Raw genomic sequence first — 9149 nt, 5'->3', positions numbered from 1 at the left:
AGTGAATAGGGATGATAGAAAGAGAATTGATGCCTTTGAGTTGTGGTGCTGGAGAAGAGTGTTGACTATACCATGGACTGCTGGGAGAACAAACAAGTTCGTCCTGGAGAGGGTGAAGCCAGAATGCTCCCTGGAATCAAGGATTCTGAATTTTCGTCTGACATACTTTGGGCATGTTGCAAGGAGTGATGGGTCCTTGGAAAGGGACATCATGTTTGGGAGAGCAGAGGGATGGTGCAGGAGAGGAAGACCCTCAATGAGATGGATTGATTCTGTGAATGGAGTGGTGGGAATGAGTGTGTTTGAGATGGCGAGGTTGGCACAGGATAGAACGGCGTTTAGTGCTCTTGTACATAGGGTCACTATGGGTCATAAGCGACTCGATGGCACAAAACAACAACAACAAATTGCTGCTATATAATCCACTTTTAACGATTTCTCCATATAAATAAGCATTAATTAAACGTTGGACTAATGTATACTAGTTTTAGTGGCAAAGGATGATGCAGGATAAGGGAAGATTAGGTAGATTTTCCCAATACAACATACTCATTGATTTCTTAACTGCTGTTACCATGGATCCAAGTAAATTAATTGTGGATCCAAGTGAAATTAAATCATTAACAATTGCAATCTTTTTTCTATTTATCATGATGTTGCCTATTGCTCCAGTGATGAGGATTTTTGCTGTCTTGATGTTGAGATATGCTTCATATTGAAGGCTGTAGTCTTTGATCTTTTGTAGCAAATGTTTCTTCTTCACTTTCAACAAACAAGATCATGTCATCTCCATACTGCTGGTTGTTGGTGAATCTTCCGCCAATCGTGATGTTACCTTCTTTTTCAAATAGTCTAGCTTCTCAAATAATATGCATGTAAAAGAATATGTATAATAGGAATAGGAAAAGGATACAACCCTAACACACACACCTTTCCTGATTCTGAACTATTCTCTGTTCCCTTGTTTCAATCAGACAATTGGTTTTTGGTCTAAGTCTAGATTTTGTAAGCATATTCTGATATTCTCATTCTTCTCAATGTTATAATTTGTTATGATCCATAAAGTTGAATGCCTTTACATAGTCAACAAAACATAAACATCTTTCTGATATTCTCTACTTTGAGTCAAGATCCATCTGACATCAACACTCTACTAAATGCAATTCTAATTTCTAGAATTTCCTTATTTATGTACTGTTCTAGCCATTTTTTAACAACCTTCAGTAAGATTTCACTTGCTCTTATTTCATGGGCCAAGTTAAGACTTTACAGAGAGTAAAAAGTGCTTCCTTTTAGCAAACAATGCAGTAACAATCGTTGTTAGGTACCATTGTGTTGGCTACAACTCAGTGATCCTGTGAACGACAAATCAGAACCTTGCTCTATTATGTTATCCTCACTATTACTTCCATGCTGGAGACCATTGATATGGTAATTATGTCATTTCATCTTATTGAGGACTAGAGCTCTATCTCACTCCATCTCCTCTCTTTCACTGATCCTTCCAAGCACAGCATCTGTTTCCAAGAACTGGCCCCTCCTGTCCAAAATAAAGCAAAAAAAGTTTTACCATCTATGTCTCTGCAGAGTGGCCTGGTTGCACTTTCTCCAAAACAGATTTGCTTGTTGTCTTGGCAGTCAATAGTATATTCAAGGCTCTTCACCAATATCACAATCCAAAGACATCAATTCTTTGGTTTCCCTTATTTATTGTCCAACTTTCACATGCATACAAAGCAACTGAAAATACCTAGAATAATACCTAGGTAACGTAGAGTTTACTGTTATCCCTCTTGTTTCAATCAACATTTTGCTACTGATTTCTTGTCTATAAGAGGAGTGTATATATTTTTTTATTAAAAAGTGGTACGGAAATAGGGAGAATATGACAAATGTTTGTTGATATACAAATGGTTATTCCAATTAAGAATATCCTTCCATAGAGTGCAAATTACTCTGGAATCACCAAGATACACTGGAACAAAAATTAAAGAAGGCTTTTATTTAGGTGAAACAAATTAAAGGAGTGCATTCTATATAATTCAGCTGCTCAGTGCAGGGTAGAAATAATAACTTTAGCATTAATTTTATAAATATATTCTGAGGGATGTGATTAGTTCATCTGAACTTAATATAAAACTGCTAGTATGCGTTTGCTAAAAATGCTAATGCAATCTTCAGCTAGATTTGTTCAACAAATGATTGCTTATTGTGTATTCTAGAGCAAGCAATGTGCTAGGCCTTGGAAGTTAATAGTAGCACAGTGTCTCGAATAGTTTGCCCAATTAAGAGCACATATTTTAAGAGCAGCATTAATGAATTAAACTGATGCATTTGTCAATGAAGCTTTAGTTTGGTTACCTCAGGTTCTCATGAGGCAACTTCCACTAACAAGTTGGAACAATGTTTGAGAGGTTCACCAGTTCATACTATTGTAATGGAAATGACAGAAAACTGTAATTAAATGATAGAAAAATATAACCTATTATAATCATAAACATATTAAAGATAGAGCATATGGGTTATAATAAGGGCCAAAGATCTATTTCTTTTCACTCTCCCACCATTTAAGTGGAGATTTTATCCTTGGACTGACTCCCTGTTCCTAGGATATCAACTCCCGGGACAACATGCTTCCTAATTAGAAAATCTCAAATCCAGCCACTGAATAAAAGTTCTCCTCTTCAGTCTGATTAGGTTAGTTTGTATCACACTTCTATTCTTGGTCCTACAACAGTATCTAGGATAATGTCATCACTGATTAGTTGACGTCTAAATTCTAGAATCAATCACTTGCAAGTGCATAGAGCAGTTATGATAAATTGAGTAACTAATTTGTATAATATACAAAGATATAGTTAGCTTCTCGAAACATCTAGGCAACATAGAAGAGAAAGTCTTAAGCAAATAACACTGGGGTTGTTTGGAAAGAGGGATATAGTTGAAATGGATGCTAGTTAATCAATTATTAGGAGAAGGAAGTACATATTGGATGCATAAATTTGGAAGGAAGGGAAGTAGGAAACTTTCTCTTTTTCTGAAAAATATGTTATTCTTTTTTTATAATTTATTTTATTTTTTTTTTACAGAGGTTTTGAATTTCCTTTCATTCATTGCCGCAATTTTCTCCCTTCCCACCCCTCCCCCCAAAATATATGTTGTTCTAATAGTGGCACATTTTATGTGGTAAGACTTGCAACTCCAACCCTTAAAACTGATACCATATGGGCCAAGTTATCCTGCTCCTCTGTATGTGACTTTGTTGGATAAATATACCTGAGTGGAGATTAGTAGAAAGGATGATTGTGGTCATAGGTCCAAATCCTAATATTTAATGTTTGTTGAAAATAAAGTTGATTTTTAAAAATTGTCTGCTGGATTTCTGTATCTGTTTCTAATAAATTCATAACCCATGGGGCCCATGACCATCATCCCATAAAAAGTAGGGTTTAAAATTAAACATATACCCCATGTATCCCCAGAAAACAAAGGTCTAGAAGTAAACCTTTGGCAAGAATGTGTCAAGATCTAAATAAGGTGTTCATGACAACAAAATCCAAAACCAAACCCACTTTGTATTAAGTCAGCTATAACTCATAATGACATTCCACTGGGTTTCTGAGTCTGTGCCTCCTAACAGGGGAGAATGTCCATCTATCTCCCATAAGACTACTAGTAAATTCAGACTATGACCTTTCGGTTAGCAGCCTGATACATTAAGTACTACACTGCAAGCACTGCTTATTCATGTCTGGGATCATGTATAATAGAACCAGTGGCTCCACATGCCTAGGTGGTAACTCATTGTTGCCTAGTCAAGTGACTTATATTTATGTTTTAAAAGATTTAAAGTTGAAGCTGATCTTACCTACATTCAACCAATAATCTCCAACTTTTATTTTTTTATGTTAAAAATCATCTCAAGAATAGATTTGATGCATCAAACACTAATGACTATAGACAAGACCAGTTGTGGTGTAATGTGATGTCAAGTGCTTCGTGTTCAAAATTACTTTCATAGTCAGTGAGTTTGTCTTTGCCACATGGATAGATGGGACATGAGAATGGAGTGTGTTCGTCTATTCACAAGAAGATTGGCTAGTCTTGCCATTAAACTGAGCAAATTCATCAGGAGAAACTGAGAATCTCATCATCAACAAAGAAACAGAAATGCAATGGGAACCTTTCAGGGCCAGAGATTCTTCTGCAAGCCAGACCCACAAGATAGCAGCCTGATATGAGACAAAACTGACTTGTGACCGCTTCCCTGTAGAATCAGAACCAGAAACCTTTGCACAAGTTTGCTGGAGAACTTGAGAGGATACACCATAACTGGTAGGACTAAGAAAGCTAAATCAATGAGACTGAAGGCTGAAGGGCCTGTGAGCATGCTTTGAAAGGTGTCCTGACTGATACTTTGTATCCTCTTGCCAGCTTATATTATAAACTGTTAACTTCCTTAGTAAACCTCATAATCATGAGTATGGTTCTGTATGGTCTATGAGTTATTGCAACAGATTTTGAACCCAATAAAGCAGTAAGATTGGTGCTGGAGTTAGTGGAAAGAGGTGCAAGAGCATGGGGGGCATGTCTGACCTCGTAGGATTTGGTTTGATGTTATGGATGGAGCAGTTTCCCATTGTGGAGTTAGTTGAAGTCAGATATGGCCATCCCCACATAGCCCTAGTACCTTTTACAAGTTACATCAAGTTTATCATACATGAAAAAAGCAAAGGGTCATTTAAAAACACAGAAAATAAAGAAACAACCAAAATGGATGTTAGAAGAGACTCTGAAATTTACTCTTATCTATAGAGAATCTAAGGTAAAAGAAAGAAGCAGTGAAATAAGAGAGCTGAAAAGATTTCAACGGGCAATTTAAGACTAAGTATCAATAAATGTATTGCAATGGGAAAGTCTGCGATTAGGGACCTCTCTAAAGTACTCAAGAGCAACGGTGTCTCTCTGGAGACTAAGGTGTGCCTGATACAGGCCATGGTTTTTGCAATCACTTGTTATGCATCAGAGAGTTGGACAATGACTAGGGAGGATAGAAGGAGAATTGACGCCTTTGAGCTGTGGTGCTGGAGAAGCGTATTAAATGTACCATGGACTGCCAAGAAAACAAACAGATTCATCCTAGAGAGGGTTAAACCAGGCTACTCTGTGGAGGCAAGGATTCTGGAGCTTTGTCTGACATACTTTGGACATGTTGTAAGGAGAGACAGGTCTTTGGAGAGAGACATCATGCTGGGTAGAGTGGAGGGACAGCGCAGGAGGGGAAGACCCTCTATGAGGTGGATTGATTCAGTGACTGGGGTAATCGGGATGGGTGTGTCAGAGGCAATGAGATTGGCACAGGATAGAGCAGGGTCTAGGGCTGTTGTACATAGGGTCGCTATGAGTCGCAAACGACTCGACGGCACATAACAACAACAACAAGTATCAATAGAAGATGTGCTAATAACTGGAATTAGAAAACCAAATGGGAAGATCATGCTCAGCACTTCAACTTTGAAATGAATATTGATGGATTCAATGGACAAAATATTACATGATGAAGGAAACATGAAAAGAAGATATCACTATATGGAAAAGCACATTTTGTACCGTTTCATGAAGCATACAAACAAAGAAGCAATGGTACTAAAGAAAGAAGATCAGCTGCACTGAAGGTACTGACCAAGAGAAAGCTCCAGGAATTCGAAGTGAACCAACTGAGGTTTTGCAGCATACACATGAAGTCCTGCATGTGTTGACAAGTCTATGCAAAGAAATTTGAAACACAGCTCTCTGGCTAACCAATTGGAAGAAATCCATATGTATTCCCATCCCCCAAACAAGTGATTAAGCAGAATGCAGAAATTATTGTGCAATATCATTAATATGAGACACAAGTAACATCTTGCTTTGATTATATAAAAAGTGACTGGAAGTGTATGTACATCAATAGGGAACTGCCAGAAATTTAAGCTAGAATCAGAAGAGGCTGTGAATTGAGAGTTATCATTGCTGAGATCAGATAGATCTTGGCTGAAAACAGAGGATATCAGAAAGATATTTTCTTGTGTTTTCTTGACTATACAAAGGCATTTGGCTATTGTATCATGACAAATTATGGATAACATTGAGAAAAATGGGAATTCCAGAGCATTTGTGTTCACATGAAATCTGTACATAGATTAACTGAGCTATTTAAACAGAAGAAGAAGAAAGTTTAGAGTTTAAAATTGGTACATCACGTTTAATACCTCAATACCTATTCACTCTGTATGCTGAACAAATAAAGGTGGACAACATAAAGGAAAAAATGTGACTTCAAATCGGGGCCCTCAGCAACATAGTTATGCAGATGGCACTATATTATTTGCAGAAAATGGAGACTTGAAGCACTTCCTAAGACCTAAGACTAGATCCTTTACTATGAATTATGCCCCAATATTAAGAAAACAAAAAGCCCTTACACCTGAATCAATAGCGATCTTCATGATAGGTGAAGACTGAAATTGTCAAGAATTTAATTTTGCTTGAAACCATCAACAGCCATAATAGCAGCAGTCATCACACGCTGCATTACAAAAATCAGTTGTCAAGGACCTCTCCAAAGTGCCAAAGAACATGGTTATCAATTTAATGATTAAAATATACCTGATGCTCCCAAGAGTCAGATTTTCATAAAATTTCCAATTGCTTCTTATGAATCTGAAAGTTTGACGTTGAATCAAGAAAACTAAAGAGTAGTGAGTGCCTTTAAAACATGGTGTTGGCAAAGAGTATTGAATATACCGTGGACTGCAAAAGAACAAACATATGTCTTGGAGAAAGCATGACCAGGCTGCTCCTGAGAGGCAAGGAAAGTGAAACTTCATCTCACATACTTCAGGCATGTTGTCAGGAGGTGCTTAGTCCTTAGAAAAAGAGGTCATTCTGGGGAAAGTAGTCATTGAAAGACAGGATGACCCTCAATGAGATGATCTGGCTCAAACGGCAACAGTGAACTTGAATTGGGTCACGATTGTGAGAATGGTGCAGGACTGGACAAGATATCAATCTGTTGTTCATGGCATTGCTATGTGTCATAGCCAACTCGATGGCACACAACAACAGCAGTAATAATTATGCATTTAGACTCTTCACTTGAATAAAGAATCTTCGCATGTTGTGCTGCTAAACAAAACCCTGCACATCTCTGGCAGAGGCATTTGACAGTTCAAATCCACCCTCTGCTCCATGGGAGAAAGATGGACAGTCTCTTCCCATTAAAATGTACAACAGTGGATGTTGCGGAATGTTGGGGAGGAGGGAAGGCCTCTGGCCAGGATGGGTCACCTGACCTCCAGACAGGTGCAAGCCTCCCAACGGCCTTTAATATGGGGTAGGGAAAGCTCCCTGTGTTTGGCTGTACCTGCTTGAGAAAGCTCACCACCTGGGGAGACAGCTGCTGCTTCTGCTGAGCTGAGAGTGATCTGGACGAGGCTGAAGTTCTCCTGACCAATCCACGTGTCCCACGTCTGTAAGCCCCCCAATCCTGTCTTCCTGTGTATATAAGTGCAGTGCTTATTCTAACAGAGTTGAGCTGGATTGACTCTGATCCTCTCCCAGAGTGGCGTCTCCATCGTGCTTACTCCCCTCAGGTTGTCACTGTTAAGTTGCCGGTGGACTGACAGCAGCATGTGGAGGGTTGCTATAAGCCAGAATCAACTCAATGGCAGTGGGTCAGGTTTTCCGAGTTTTCTCTTGAATGATGGAGTATTTTGTATTTTAACTTAGCATTGCTTGGTGCAAGTTGTATTGTCCTCAGTAAAATTTTCCTTTCACTCCTAACAGAAAATTATTTTTTTTTCCCTTTGATGGAAATCTCAACAAAGTGTGCCATTAGAAGCACAGAAAGAAAAAAAAAGCACAGCAAAATTTTGAGGATTCTGAAAACCTGTCAGACAGAGGCTGTATACTATTCAATATGAAGATACATGTCTTCTGTCAGATACCTTGCTATTGTATCAGGTATTCAGAAATCCAGAAAGTTTAAAGAATGTGGACTTTTATGGGAAGAGCTATAGAGAAGGTTGTAGCTTGTTCTTTTACTAAAGGCAACACTCTCATTTCAAGTATTCATGCAGTCTAGATATCCGTCTTTCAACTATGCTTTCAAACAGTACTCTGTACATTTGGGATGCTAAATATGGCTCTTTTTAAAGTATAGTCCAATTTTAATGTCTAGGAGGGCAGAAGAGTTAAGTGTGGCTATTAACCAAAAGTTTAGCCATTCAGATCCACCCAGTGTCTCCACAGTGAGAAAGATGAAGTAATCTGCTCTTGTAAAGATTATCACCAAGAAAGCCTTATGAAATAATTCTATTCTGATCAATCATTTTCTAAGTGTGGTTCCTAGAATAGCATCCAAATGGCCTGGGAACTTGTTAGAAATGCCAATTTTCTGGTCACTCTGACCTATTGAATCAGAAACTCTCCTATTGGGGTCCAGATATCTGTGCTTAATAAAGCCTCAGACAATTCCAAAAGAGCCCTGGTGATGTAGTGCATTACCTATCAGACTGCTAATCAGAAAGTCAACAGAGTGAATCTACTAGCTACTCCTCTGGAAAAAGATGAGGTAGTCTTGTCCTGTAAAGATTTACTCTTTTCTAAATCTGATGGAGGGTTGCTAGGAATCAGAACTGACTCAAAGACAGCAAGCTTGAGAGTTTTGAGGCAGTTGAATCAAAATCAATGTTTTCCAACTTTAGCATCTATATGAATGGGCTGAGGGATCTTGTTAAAATGTAGATTCTGATTCAGCCCATCTGGGGTAGGACTTGAGATTCTGCATTCCTGGTAAACTTCTATTGTAGCACCACTGGCCCAAGGACCAGATTTTGAATATCAACAGCCATGATCAATCCTGCCCAACAGGACTTTCTACAGTGATGGAGATATTCTAGATGCTGCCCCAGTAAGAAAATCACTAGCCACATGTCTGCTGTTAGACATTAGCAATACAGCTAGTACAACTGACAATTGAATTTTAAAGTTTTTATATATATAGCCACATATATTTGATAGTGCAGGTCATTTCTCTTTCCAGACCAAAATGCTAGATGCCTGAAATCTATATGTCTCTTGATTTCTGACATCTGAAGTATCTATAA

The sequence above is a fragment of the Elephantulus edwardii genome, unplaced genomic scaffold (assembly GCF_000299155.1).
Source record: "Elephantulus edwardii isolate Elephantulus edwardi_28Jun2011 unplaced genomic scaffold, EleEdw1.0 scaffold00010, whole genome shotgun sequence".
NCBI lineage: Eukaryota > Metazoa > Chordata > Mammalia > Macroscelidea > Macroscelididae > Elephantulus > Elephantulus edwardii.
The sequence above is the reverse complement of the archived record's forward strand: the minus strand, read 5'-3'. Positions refer to the sequence as shown.